Source organism: Camelus bactrianus, chromosome 29, assembly GCF_048773025.1.
Source record: "Camelus bactrianus isolate YW-2024 breed Bactrian camel chromosome 29, ASM4877302v1, whole genome shotgun sequence".
Taxonomy (NCBI): Eukaryota; Metazoa; Chordata; class Mammalia; order Artiodactyla; family Camelidae; genus Camelus; species Camelus bactrianus.
The window spans coordinates 26,148,467-26,161,024 of NC_133567.1; the positions used below are offsets into that span (position 1 = coordinate 26,148,467).

Here is a 12,558-nt window from a genome sequence, read left to right on the forward strand (position 1 = left end):
AGAAGCACAACCCCAGCCAGGAGCCTGAGAACAGGCCCCCTGACGGTGCTGTGTCCAGCAATGGGCGGCATCAGTGAGAGGGACCTGGGGATCTATAAAGAGGCCAATGAACACGCACACAAACGTTCCAGCAGTTAGAATACAAGTACCTCTGAAAAGAAGATTTTTAGTGTGTTTTTCAAATTGTCATTTTGTATTACTTTAATGTTGGAAATAATGTCAGTCCTGGCTAGTTATAGATGATGAGAATGTGGGTGCTTTTTTTTTCCTCTTTTTGTTTCACTATATTTTCTAAAATTAACACTTAATTTTTTAATTTGTATGTTTCTAAAACTGGAGACCAAATGGCTGAGAAAAGGAGAGACTTGTAACTGTCAGATTGTTAGTGGGGCCACTGTGCAGGCAGGACGGGCACCAGCACAGCTGGTTGCTGCTGGGAGAGGGCCACCCAGGGCAACAGGACCCAGTGCAGCCTCCCCAGCTTGGGACCTGATCCTCAGCTTTGCAGGGCCACACCCTCAATTTTATTAAGTGAACTGGAATGGTCTCCCTCCAAAGACTTTGTAAACATTCTGAATTGAACCAAACGGTTGTATTTAACCTGGTAACACAATATTCCCAGACAGGTTGGTAGATATCTCAAGTGCGAGTGTTAACACACTTGGAGAGAGAGTGATGCAGATGCAAATGTGGAATCTTTCTTGCTTTCAATGAGTACAATGCATAAAGCAAGAAGAGCTATCAGATGAAATTCACTGTCTTGGAGAACTTGGCTTTGCTGAGTTAGAAAGACCTCAGCCCATGAAAGGAGGAGAATTTAGCTACACCCAGATCCGGGAAGGATCCTCGGAGCTCAGAACCATCCTACAGGTTGGGTGGCACTGAAAAGAGGTCCTGAAGTGAAGAGACCATGGTGTACCTGTACCCTTTGTTTCATCTGTTTAGGATGCATGTAATATGGAAACGCTTTCCTGATTACTGGCATCTTAAAAAAGAGAAGCCACAGCTTCCTCCTATGAATATGCAGTTTCCAACATCAGATGGGCAAAGCTTGGTGTTTGGCCGAGATGTTCTTGATGGGTCATGGAGTCTTGAATCCAGTCGCTACCCTCTCTTCCTGGCACCAAGACCATATTTGTTTTTTTCCTTCAAAAATCTCTCCAGTTTTCACTTCCATGTCATCTCACCACCACTGACCCTAGACCCCAACTCAACTGCAATATGGCACCCACTTCCTATCTGGTCTCTCTGCCCTCATGCTGCTGCCTCTGTGTCATCCTCTATGCCACCACTAGAGTGGCCTTTTCAAAATGAAAATCTGGTCATGTCTTAACCCTGTCACCTGGAGATGGGGGAAGGTAAAGGATGTTTCAAAAGAGCAGTACTATCTAGTCCACCATCCCTCATCTCCAGCTCCCAGAGATGTCCCTGCAGCATGATCAGCTCCTTCAGAGGCTGGTCACAGAGCACCACGACTTGGGTTCTCCCAGGACAGAGGTATAGATTTATACTCATTGTTCCCTGTGAAGACATTCATGAAGCCACCTGGAGATTATGTCCCTTATGTCTTGGAAGGAGAGGATGGAATAGCCAATTACCAAAAGAGTTTCTTGGGTCAGTGGGTCATTTGGTCCTTTTGTGTCTCTCTTTGCCGCCTCATGTTCCATCCTAGAGAGATCAAATCCTCTGCTGATGACTGAAGAATGGAAGGAAAGGATGGTTAATCCCCTTCCTCAGAATTTTTTAAAAATTTCGAGTCCATGTTATATGTTTCCCCTCCATAGCGCCCCAGGTGGGGGAGGGGCGGCAGGAATGGCATTCCCCTCCTCCACCAATACCATGCAGCAACCTCCAGTGTGCACCCTCAAGAGTCCCCTCAGGGCCACCTCTCTGCCAGCCAAGATCACCCACTGCAGCGTCTTCACCCCACCCCACCCTTTTCTCCTTTCAACCCTCTGCCATCTCCCCTCTCTACCTCCTACCCTTTGGCTCTGAGGGCTTCCAGCCTGGGTTGTCCACCATTGTTGGCTCTGCTCAGTGGAGAAAGGTGGAAACGCTGGGTCCTGAAAAGGACTGCGGGCAAAAAGGCTATCATTATTGCTGGGCCTTTGGATGAAAAACATAAAAACCAGCCAACCACTCACATTGGGAAGGTCAGTCTCCTGATGGAACATTTTTAGCACCTTATAGTGCCCAACTGTGTCTGTCTGACTCCCAGTCTTAAGTTGCAAATAGTTTTTTGTTTGTTTGGTTTTGATTTTCTTTTAAGGGAGAGGAGTGGATGGGTTCATTGTGGGAAAAATAAGATTTTTAAAAACTTTTGGTATAAGAAGTTTCATAGAGATTAAAACTCTATCACGTACTATGCTAAGCATATTCTGGAAGGACTTCTGGTGTCTGTTTACTTTCTTCACAATAAACTCCTCCGAGCTGGCTCTGTCTCCTCCTAAGCTCCCTGACAGAGCAGTGATGACTGCGCCGGGTCAGCTTCATGCCCTTTGGGATGCCAAGTTCCACACAGAAACGCTTGCTTTCACAGCTCAAGGGTTACTTCAATTAGTACATGGTCAGTTTCCAGTTCTATACACTTGCTTGACAACGTTCTTATAGACGTAGATGTTTCTTTTTCTTTTTTAAGCATCATTAGTTTTGATGTGTGGATTTTCCTTGGCCTTCAGAATATTTATGAGACTTTGATGGACACAGCAGATGATGATTTTCATGGTTATTCTTTTTTATGTAAAAGAGAAAGACATTCTCGGTAGTAAAATCATATTTAGCAGTTTAAACAATAAAATACCAACTCTCCAAAAGAGGGGAAACTAAGAATGTGGAAAGGGGGCCATTTGGATATATATATATATATAAATACCAGGAATGAAAAAGAGGCCGGTAGGGTTAAGGTGAGAAATGCTGGAGGGGAGGCTGTAGCTCAAGTGGTTGTGTCACACACACACACACACACAGATGGGAAATGCTGGAGCAGAAAATGAAATTCATGTTAATGTAGAAAGCTTCATTCCTGAGCGCGTGAAACCTGGGACGTAAGTTTGCAGTTCTCTGTGAGGCCGGGTCGTCAATGCCGGGGGAGAACTCACAGCACTTGGAATCCGCTGGGCGCTTTAAAAATTTTGATGCTGGGCCCCACGCATCCTACCCCATCGGCCAAGATTGGATCGGGTTGGTCTGGAGTGTGGTCGGGGCCTCGGGGTCTTCAATCACCACCACGCCCTCCCCCTTGGTAATTCTAGTGCACCCCGACTGGGAGGTGATCCACCCACACCCCTTCTTTATAAATGAGGACACTGAGCTCAGCGGGAAAAGAGCCCAGGATCACAGCAGGCTCGAGGCAGCGCTCAGACTGGCACCCAAGCCCAGTGCTAGCTTCCTGCCCCCTCTGGCCCTCTGCCCCAGCCCCTGACTCCAATGGGAACAGATCCAAGCCTCACCGGCTTTCCCTCTCACCCCTCACCCTCACCTGCGCAGGTCGGCGTCACCGTGATGGAGGCCCGGCAGCTGGTGAGCTTGAACATGGACCCCGTGGAGTGCGGGGCGGTGGGGACGACGAGAAGTGCACATCCATGAAGGAGTGTGCTAACTGCCCCTCCTACAATGAGGTCAGTGCCCTTGCCCTCGGGGAAGGGGCCTCTAAAGGGTGACCAGGGCTGGGCACCGGCTCATCGTGCCCAACAGGAGAAGCTGGGAGTCATGGGGCACAAAGGGCTACCAGCTGGGGTGACCCTGACCTGCCGTGGTCCAACCCCCAGCACACTGATGCGCAGTGCCCTGTCCTCTGAACCCCTGGTCTGGATCCCAGCCTGACACTGGTCTGACCAGGAGCCACCCTGGGAAAGGAACACTGCCCCAGGCCCTCCTGTGCCGCTCCCAGCAGTGCCTGTGAGGAGCCCTGCTCCCGTGAGCCCTGCTTCCAGCTGCTTCCCAGGCCCGGGCCCCGGCCCGTGGTGGCCCCGGAACCATAGCGAGCACCTGAGATGTGCTGTGCCATCTCCTAAACTCTTCTAAGGGCGTCATGTCTTGTGATTCTCGCAACTGTCAGAAGTTGTCACCATCAAGCCCATTTTACACAAGGGACATTGAGGCTCCTGGAGAAGGACCTGGCCCAGGTGCTAAGTGACAGAGTCGGTTCTGTGTGCATGCGCTCCCTGCCCGCTGTCATCACGGGTGCCTGAACCTCTCTCTGCGGGGCGGAGACTGAGGTCTCCAATTGGGAAGTGCCACGATCGCAGAGCATTATAGACAGAAGAGGGCCTGGACCATCTGGCCTCTGCCCAGCTCTCTGCCTGCCACCCTGGATGGCCACCCCAGACAGCACTGTGCCTCGGCTCCAGGGAGGGACCCATCGTAGTCAGCACTGGGGAGGGAAGCCCCGCAGATGCCTGACGCACGTCGGACTAAGCCAGAGGTCACTGGCAGGGGGGCCCTGGCCCTCCCTTTTCTGGAGGGGCTTCCCGCCTGCTTCTCCTGGCGGCTCCAGGCAGTGAGGGGAGCCAGGCCAGCCCACGTGAGGCATCCTTGTCCTGTGCCTCAGCGTCTCCTGAGGAGCGGTGAGGGCAGAAGGTACCATCTGCCACGTGTGAGAGGACGTCTCTTAGGCAGCTGTGGGAGCCCCCAGCTGCACCCCTTCAGGAAGAAAGCATGCAGCTGCCCTTCACAGGGACCCGGGCTCCGGTCAGGGCCTGGCCGAAGTCTCCTAAGCAACCACAGATGGGCCCTGTTCCTACATCTGGTTTCCCACAGGACTGGGACCTCACTGTTCAGGACACCCCTCAGCCCTGTGTGGCAACCTTCCCAGGAGCCAGGAAACTCAGGCTCCCATCTCTGACCTCATGTCAGGACGTATCCCTGACTGGAAAAGCCTCTAGCCCCGATAAGGTCTAATTTTCCCGAACAGCTATGGAGACGGGCGCCCACAGCCTTCCATGGTTATCTGATAGTGGCGAGGCATGTTGGGGTGACTGGAGGACTCACCTTGCACTGGACCCACACACCTCATGTTTCATTCAAATGCCTTCCTCCTTTCCAAGGACACAGAGCTGTTCTCCCCACTCTGTGGCTCCCCAGCAAACTCCTACTCACCCTGCAGGGCCCAGCTCAAATGTCTTTGCACTGAGCAGCCTTCCGTGCACTCTCTAGGTCAGAGATCAGGGCATTCCTCTCTCTCTGACAGTAACATTGCTGAGTTGCAGTTGATCCTTCATGTCTTAAACTGGGAGGCTCTTGGTCTCCTGCATCGCTGTAGCCCAGCCCAGGGACTGGCATGTACCTGGAGGTCTTTGGTGACTCGTTGACAAATGGATACTTACCCAAATGAAGAAACAGACATCCACGGGGCACCTTCTGTGGACCAGGCTCATGCCTGGCTATGCGGGGGCTGCAAACAGGATACCTCCTAGTTCTAGCCTCGAATCTGTTTTCCAAACTCTGAATTTATATCCACTAAGACTATTTATTCTGCTCATCTTTGGACCATCTTCAATTTATACCTGATCACATTTTTGTTCCTTTTCACAAACCCAAGTAAGTGATTTGTCCAATTTCTCTTTCCTCTCATCCCGAGCTCCTCTCACTCAGCACTGTGCATCACAGGATGCTGAGCAGCGTCCCTGGTTCTACCCGCTGTACACCAGTAGCAATCCTCCACTCAGGGGTAGCAACCAAGAAGTGTCCAGAGGTTTCCAGATGCACCCTAGGGGTTGAAATTGCCCCCAGCTGAGAACCAGAGCTCTAAACTATCTTCCCATGATTCCTTCCAGCCCCAAAGCTGGAATTTTCTTTCCCTTTTCTTCTCTTTCTGGGCTAAATTCCTCTTCCTGTTATAATATCCCCCCTGGTCCCAGGGGGTGGACTGCTTCCTGCTAATTCTCTGAGTTGATGGGAACCTGCCTTTGACACCGCTAAACATGATAGAGGGAGGTGAAAATAATCAACATCACGTAGGTAATTACAAAAGGGAAATCAGCTCCAGAGATAGAAGAACTATGAGCGCAGACAGCTCAGAGTGCTAGCTAAGCCCCTCCCTCCGCCAGGGCCGGCACAGCTCTGGGGCACCCGGTCTGGCCTTGACCCTCCTGCCTGGCTGTCGAGAAGGGAGACCTGTCTTTCGAGAAGGGAAGCTCACAACCATCACTCTCTCCGAGCAACCTGGCCGTCCACAGGCCAGATCAAGAACCCTTCTCCGTGGGTGCATCCAGTCCTGCCCACCGGCATCTTCCTTCTACCTAGAACCCCCCCTCCCCTTTGTCCAGAATCACTCTCTACATCCCAGAGGATCTAGCACGACACCCTCCCCTCTGCGTCACCGGCTCTGCCTTTGCTCTGCTTCTGGCTCCTCCTTGGCCTGCAAGGCCTTTCACTCCACAGAGTCTAAGCGCAGCGAGGAGAACTGTCCTGCTCGAGGACAGGAGCTAGAAGCCTGTCATCTGTCCATCTACCTGCCCACCTGTGTCTGTCTATCCGTCCAGCTGTGCCTTTCCTCAGTCCCCCGTACCTCCTAGTGACCACCCCTCCCTCACTTTACTCCCTGCAGTCACGTCTACCCCACCCCCAGCTTTCCTGAAACTAGGAACAGCCAATTCACCACGGACTTGGCTGTTCCTAAGTTCAGGGTCCACCATCGTCCCCTCTCCCTTGACTGCCCAGGTCCTTCCATCCTCTTGCTGCCCCCTACCCCGGGGACCTCTCCTGCCCTCTCCTGCTTTCCCCTGTCTCACCAGCTCCTGTCCTCACCGCCTTTCTCCCTCTGCCCACTGCTCAAGTGCTGCTGCTGCTTGGAGCCCTTTCCTGGGCCACCTTCTTTCCTAATTTCCTACCTACCTACCTGGGGTGTCTCCCCAAGGGGTCAGGTACTGTCTGTGTTTCTAGATGCGTGGACCACCTGCCTCTCCAGAGCTTCAGCCCCCGTGGTCAGCACCACCTGGGCAGAGAGCTGCTATGCACAGCACTTGGCATGCACTGTGCCCTGACGTGACCTGGGCTGAATGCTTACCGGGGTCATCTCATTTAGATTTACAACCACGCCTCCTAGCAACCTCGTGAATGGTGCCCCGGAGCATTTCCCCAGGGTGGCTCTGGATCATTAATCCCCATGTCACAGAGGGGTAAACTGAGGCCCAGGAAAGAAGTGGTTGGCCCCAAAACTCAGGCTTTTTGGCTCTAAAGTTGGCACTTTTACCCACAATGCTCTAGCGTGAGCCTCCAGCAGCTGGGAGAAGGTTCTCCTCATTTATTCCAAGTACTTGGGCCACATTTCTTCCTTCTCTTGCCCACAAGTTCACCAAAGCAGTGGGCCCTCTGCTCACTGCCCACACCCTCATTCCCAGCGCTGGTACACTGAGGTCAGGAGAAGTCAGGGGGAGCTGCACCTGTGCGTGGCAGCTCCCAGCTGGGGAGGACGGGTCACAGCCACGGCATTTACATGGACAGCCAAGTAAGTTCATCCGTTCTCAGTTCTAAGGCTCAGCTTACTGTAAAAGTTAACACCTCTGAAGTTGGGGTGCAGCGTGCAGGCAGCATTGTACTTTAATGGTGATGTCCATGGGACCCTGATAGCCACAGTGTACCTTCCAGCATCTCGTGTGCCTCATCAAGCCCGGTAACGAGACTCTAAGGTGGGTCATTACCCCCACTTGACAGCTCAGGAAGCTGGGGTTCAGAGGATGTGTTGCTCAGGGCCGCACAGCTCTCAGCTGCGTCAGGGTCAGCGGGGACCAGTGGTTCTTCCTCCTCCTGCTCATCCACATTTTGGGGCTCACGGGACATGGCCCGGGTGCAGACAGGCACTGCCAGGAGGGAGGGGCCCGGCACTCAGCCTCTGCCGGCCCAGAGACACCAGGTCTGGGGCCTTCCCCCTCCAGCGCTTCATCTCTGACTTCCACATCTCCCCTGATGGCATGTTCAATAGGATCATCAAGACCTTGGTGAGTGGGGCACACTCCCTGGCAGGCAGGGCTCCAACTGCACCTTTGTGCAGACTTGCAAAGGGCGCCCCCTCTGGGTGGGCCAGCCACAGAAAAGCAGACCTGCACCCAGACACACATCTGAGCAAGTCGAGCACTGGCTGGATTTGGGCCCCACTCACTCCATCAGCCAGATGCTTCTGGAGAGTGTACAACCTGTTCACCCGTACCTGGGAGCCCGCAAAACACAGAAGGCAGGACGGCCTGATGCTAAGCCCCAGAGAGCCACCCCTGCCCTGCCGGATGCCCTCCTGCTTCCGTGAAGCTCAGGTCCCCAGAAAGAGTGAGGTGGCACCACTGGGAGTCAACTCTTTGCCCCGTGGAAAGCCTCAGCCCCATCCCTCCTGACTGGCGGCTGGTGGATCTGCCTGGAAGGTGACTCACTCCAAGAACCTGCTGCGCAGTGGCACCCTCGTGGGGTCCTTCAAGATGGTTACGCGTGTTGCCAGCCTGGTGTGTAGTCGCATGGCCTGGTCAGCGTGGGTGCACATGGCTCTGGGAGCGCAGGGCACGCTGTCCTTCCCACCCTGCCAGCCCCTGGTCTCAGCCTGGCCAGGACCGTGAACTCGGGTGGGGCCACAAGTACACACAGCCATGGGGTGTGCAGGGCAATGGGGTGCCCTGTCTGCACACAAACACAATGACTACCTGCAGCCAGTCTGCGGGGTTCACAGGAGACCCACGGGGTGGGCAGCATTGCCCCCTTTTACAGTTGGGGAGCCTGGACCTTAGAGCAGCACCCGGGCTTCCCCAGTCACCCAGTTGGTCGGTGGTGAAGTTAGGGTTTGTGAGTCCCGACAAAGCCCCATGGTTCTCAGCACCAGATGCAGTGACGCTGGGCCCTCAAACACTTCCACTGACCATCCATCAAGGGACCCAGGCCACCTGAGAACAGCCATGTGGGGCTGTGTCTATGGGAACCTGGGGTCAAACCTCCATGGGGTCGGTGAAGGAACTCCGAGGGGTGGCCCAGAGGGCTGGTGACGATGGCTGGGCCAGGCAGAGAAAGTGCCCTTGGCCTGACAGACAACAGCTAAGCACACGGCCAGCCCGGGAACCACAGGCACACAAGCTGGCATTGGGCTCCACCCAAGCCCCTCAAGTGGACTTGTCACTGGGGGTACAGTAAGGACCTCGTTAGCCCTTTGACAGTGACACTACAATGTGTGACTATCACATCTGACCCTCAGCAAACAGTGAGGGAGGCATCAGCGTTCCTCCCCATTCTACAGAAGAGGTAAATGAGGCCAAGAGAAGTTGTGTCTTGGAGGTGCCACTAAACTACTAGGTTGAACAAATTGGCGATTCCTTGAGGTTCACCCTAGCAGACACTTGGCTGGTGCACATTATAACTATCATTCAGGCCAGGAAACTGAAGTTCAAAACCCAAGATTATACACATAAAAATCACAAAACCATAGAACATGGAAACTTCAAGAGACCTTAAAAACATCTAGTCTGATCTCTCTATGAAAGGACAGAAAGAATAAACCCATTCCCTCTTCAAATAGCCTTTACCTTTGAAGGCAGATTTTATGTCCTTCCTGAGTCTCATTCTCCTTTCTTGCTAAATGTCCCCCAGTTCAGCCAGCCATGTGCACACCTGTCCACCTGCCCGTGTATCCACTCATCCACCCACCCGCCTGTCCACATATTAATCCATCTTCTATCCATTTATCCATCTACCATCCACCCATCCATCCGTCTACATTTTCAGCTGGCCTGGCAGCCCCCCACCCACCCTGTATCCGTCTCCCCACCCAGCCGTCTGGCTACCTGTTCCTGTATCCGTGCCACAATCATCTGTTCCAGCAAGACCCTGATGCTCTGGAGCAGCCTAGGTCCCAGCCCCCTGCTCCTGAGGCGCCAGTTCCGCCACACCACACCCCCGGGGGCATGACCGGGCCGTGGCTCGGGGAACATGTGTCCTCTGGCCCAGAGGCAGGCGGAGCTGTGGCCCCAGGGCCACTGGGCCCGACAGCCTGGACTCCATGCACCAACACTGTGCTCCACTCCGGGCTGCGCGGCGGCCCCGAGGGCGGGAGCGGCCCGGGCTCGGGGCCCTGCTCACCGCCGCAGAGCCCTGGCTGCCCCGCGGGAGGGCCGTCCTGCCGGCCCCCGTGCATGTCCCCGCGGGGCCGAGGGGCCACAGGAGGTGTGACGTCGCCGTGGTGGGCAAGGGGGCCGACACCAAGCTGCCCCATGAGGCCAACGAGACGGACGAGGATGGCATCCATGCCACAATCATCCGGCATGCCCGGGGTGGACCTGGCCCAGAGACTGTGCCCTCCCTCTGTGTCCCTCAGCCACACGCTCAGACGGCCCAGCTGTCCCTGGAAGGAGCCAGCCTCAGTGTCCACGGACTCTCCACATGGGACAGAAAGGCCTGAGGCCAGGTGGGCAGGGTTCACAGAGGACAGTCAGGAATGACAATCATTTGACATCTGGACTTCTGTCTGTGAGAAACTTGGGAAAAAAAGGGGCAGATTCCCAGAGCTGCTGGATCTTGAGTCTACACCCAGGAGAGCAAAGCCATTTTGTTTTCTGTGCCAATTTTAAGAGGCAGAGAGGAAGGACCTTTGGAGAGGAGGGGAGGGGTCTGCGGAAGCAGGTGAGACTGTGGTGGCACACAGCCGTCCTTTTAAGTGGCTTGTTGGCGGCCCGGGAGCAGGCACCAGGCAGTGGGCAGCACGACTTCGCTGCACAGACGTGGATGTGGGTGTACGTGGGCGCCATCGCTGGCTCAGGCCCCACAGGGAATAAGGTGACACATAACAGTGCCCCATGCGCGTGAGAAAGCCACCCCATCACCATGCACAGCAGACACGAGCTCTCTCCGCGGCCCCTTGAGAGCCTCAAGCCGCCCCCCAGGCCCTCTCTGGCCTCGGGTGACTCCCTGAGCCAGGCATGAGGTCCTCAGCTCAGCAACCAGGAGGTGCAGGCTGGGAGCACCCCAAAGAGGTCCCCCCACCCCGAGCGAGCCCCTCCACCCTCTGCCCCCACCCGCAGGCGTGCTGCCCACGCTGGGCCCTCCTGGGTGAGCGTGTGCAGCTCCATATGCAACCACATGCTGCCCGACGAGCACCAGGACCGGAACGAGGGCCTGGGGGAGGCCGTGCTCTTTCTTACCCGCCTCATGTGGGGCCCGGGGGTGGAAGTCCTGGACACCTCCAACCCTGAGCTCACCGGCCCCTCGGAGATGCAGGGGGAGCAGGCCATGCCTGTCTCGGAGGTGAGGCCCCTGCTTGGGGGGATGGGGGTGCTGTGCTGTCCTCCAGAGCCCCCTGCTCAGTCCCCTTCCTGCCCCAGCAGCCTGGGCCTGGGCTCAGCCTGTGGCCACCCTGCCTGCCTCGGGGGCCGGACCCCAGGATGAGACCTCCCTGCCCAGGAAGCAGTGTCCCCTTCCACTGCCTGCGATTGCTCTGCCCGGAGGTCCTGAGGTGGAGCCCTGCCTCTGCCCTGTTCCTGGCGGTGGATGTCCTCTTGTTGGACAGAGCAGCCTTTCCCCCAGGGACATCCAGGCTGGGAGGCAAAAGGAATTGGACCTTCAGTGTCCGGGCTCCCAGCTCCACAGCTGGGTAGCATATCCCCCACCATTAGCCACCAGGGCCTGTCTGTGAGATGGTAGGAGGAGGCCTGGCCCCAGGCCCAACATCCCGGCTAAGTTCTCAGGATGCTTTGAACCACCTTCTCCACAGAGCTGCATGTGGAAGGTGGGAGAATTCTTTCTATTTGGAGCCTTTCTGGAGGCCTCAATGATCGATTGGGAAAATGGAGACAAGCCCATCACCTGTGAGGTCACCATAGGTGAGAGCTGGGCTCACAGAGGGGTCTTCAGGCCTGGGGTGTGGGGTGCTGGGTGGTCACCGCCAGGCCCCGCGCTGCAGCCCTGGGGGGAGGGGAACTTTGACCACTTCCCTCACGTGTCCTCAGGGGCCCACACAGCACACAGCATCCGTCCCTGAGTGCACACATGCCCCACCGGGCGCACCTTAGCTCCGCCTAGGGCTAGGCTGTGTGAGGGGCGCGGGCAGGAAAGAAGCCCCCTGCAGAAGGGAGCGAGGCCTTGCTGGGTGGGCGAGGAGAGGGTGGGAGTCCAGGGCACTTCCCGGGCGGGACCTTGAGTTCAGCGGTCATCGGGGCCCCAGGGAGGTCTCTTTCTCTGGCTAGTGCTCTGTCCTGTCTGTGCTGGCTCTGACCCCAGCACCTTCCCCTTTCCCTGACTTTCCCTCTTCCCTTCCACAAAGCTTGAGACTGGAGGGCAGGGTGGGGACCCTAGGTACTCGCAAGCCCTCCTCTGCCTCCAGGCAACTATGGGAATGAAGCTGATGGCCTGTCATGCCTTCAGCGGCCTTGGCCTCAGAAGGATCCAGGGGACGAGAAGGAGGTTGATCTGATCCAGAACAACAGTGATGACAAGACTGACGAGGCTGGGGACTTAGCCTCAGTCTCCTCCACCCCACCCATGCGGACCCAGACCACCGACAGGCGAGCCAGCGGGACAGAGGGTGCTGGGAGGCCCTGCCCGCTGCCCCAATCTTCTCATGGCCCGCTCCCCTTGCCACCTCTCTGGGCTCCCAGG

The 12,558-nt window shown here is 55.9% G+C and overlaps 1 pseudogene; it reads left to right on the forward strand.

The window, feature by feature from the left end:
• The window catches only part of LOC105069320 (otoferlin-like), a 65,011-nt pseudogene that overhangs the window by 42,013 nt on the left and 10,440 nt on the right, over positions 1 to 12,558 (forward strand).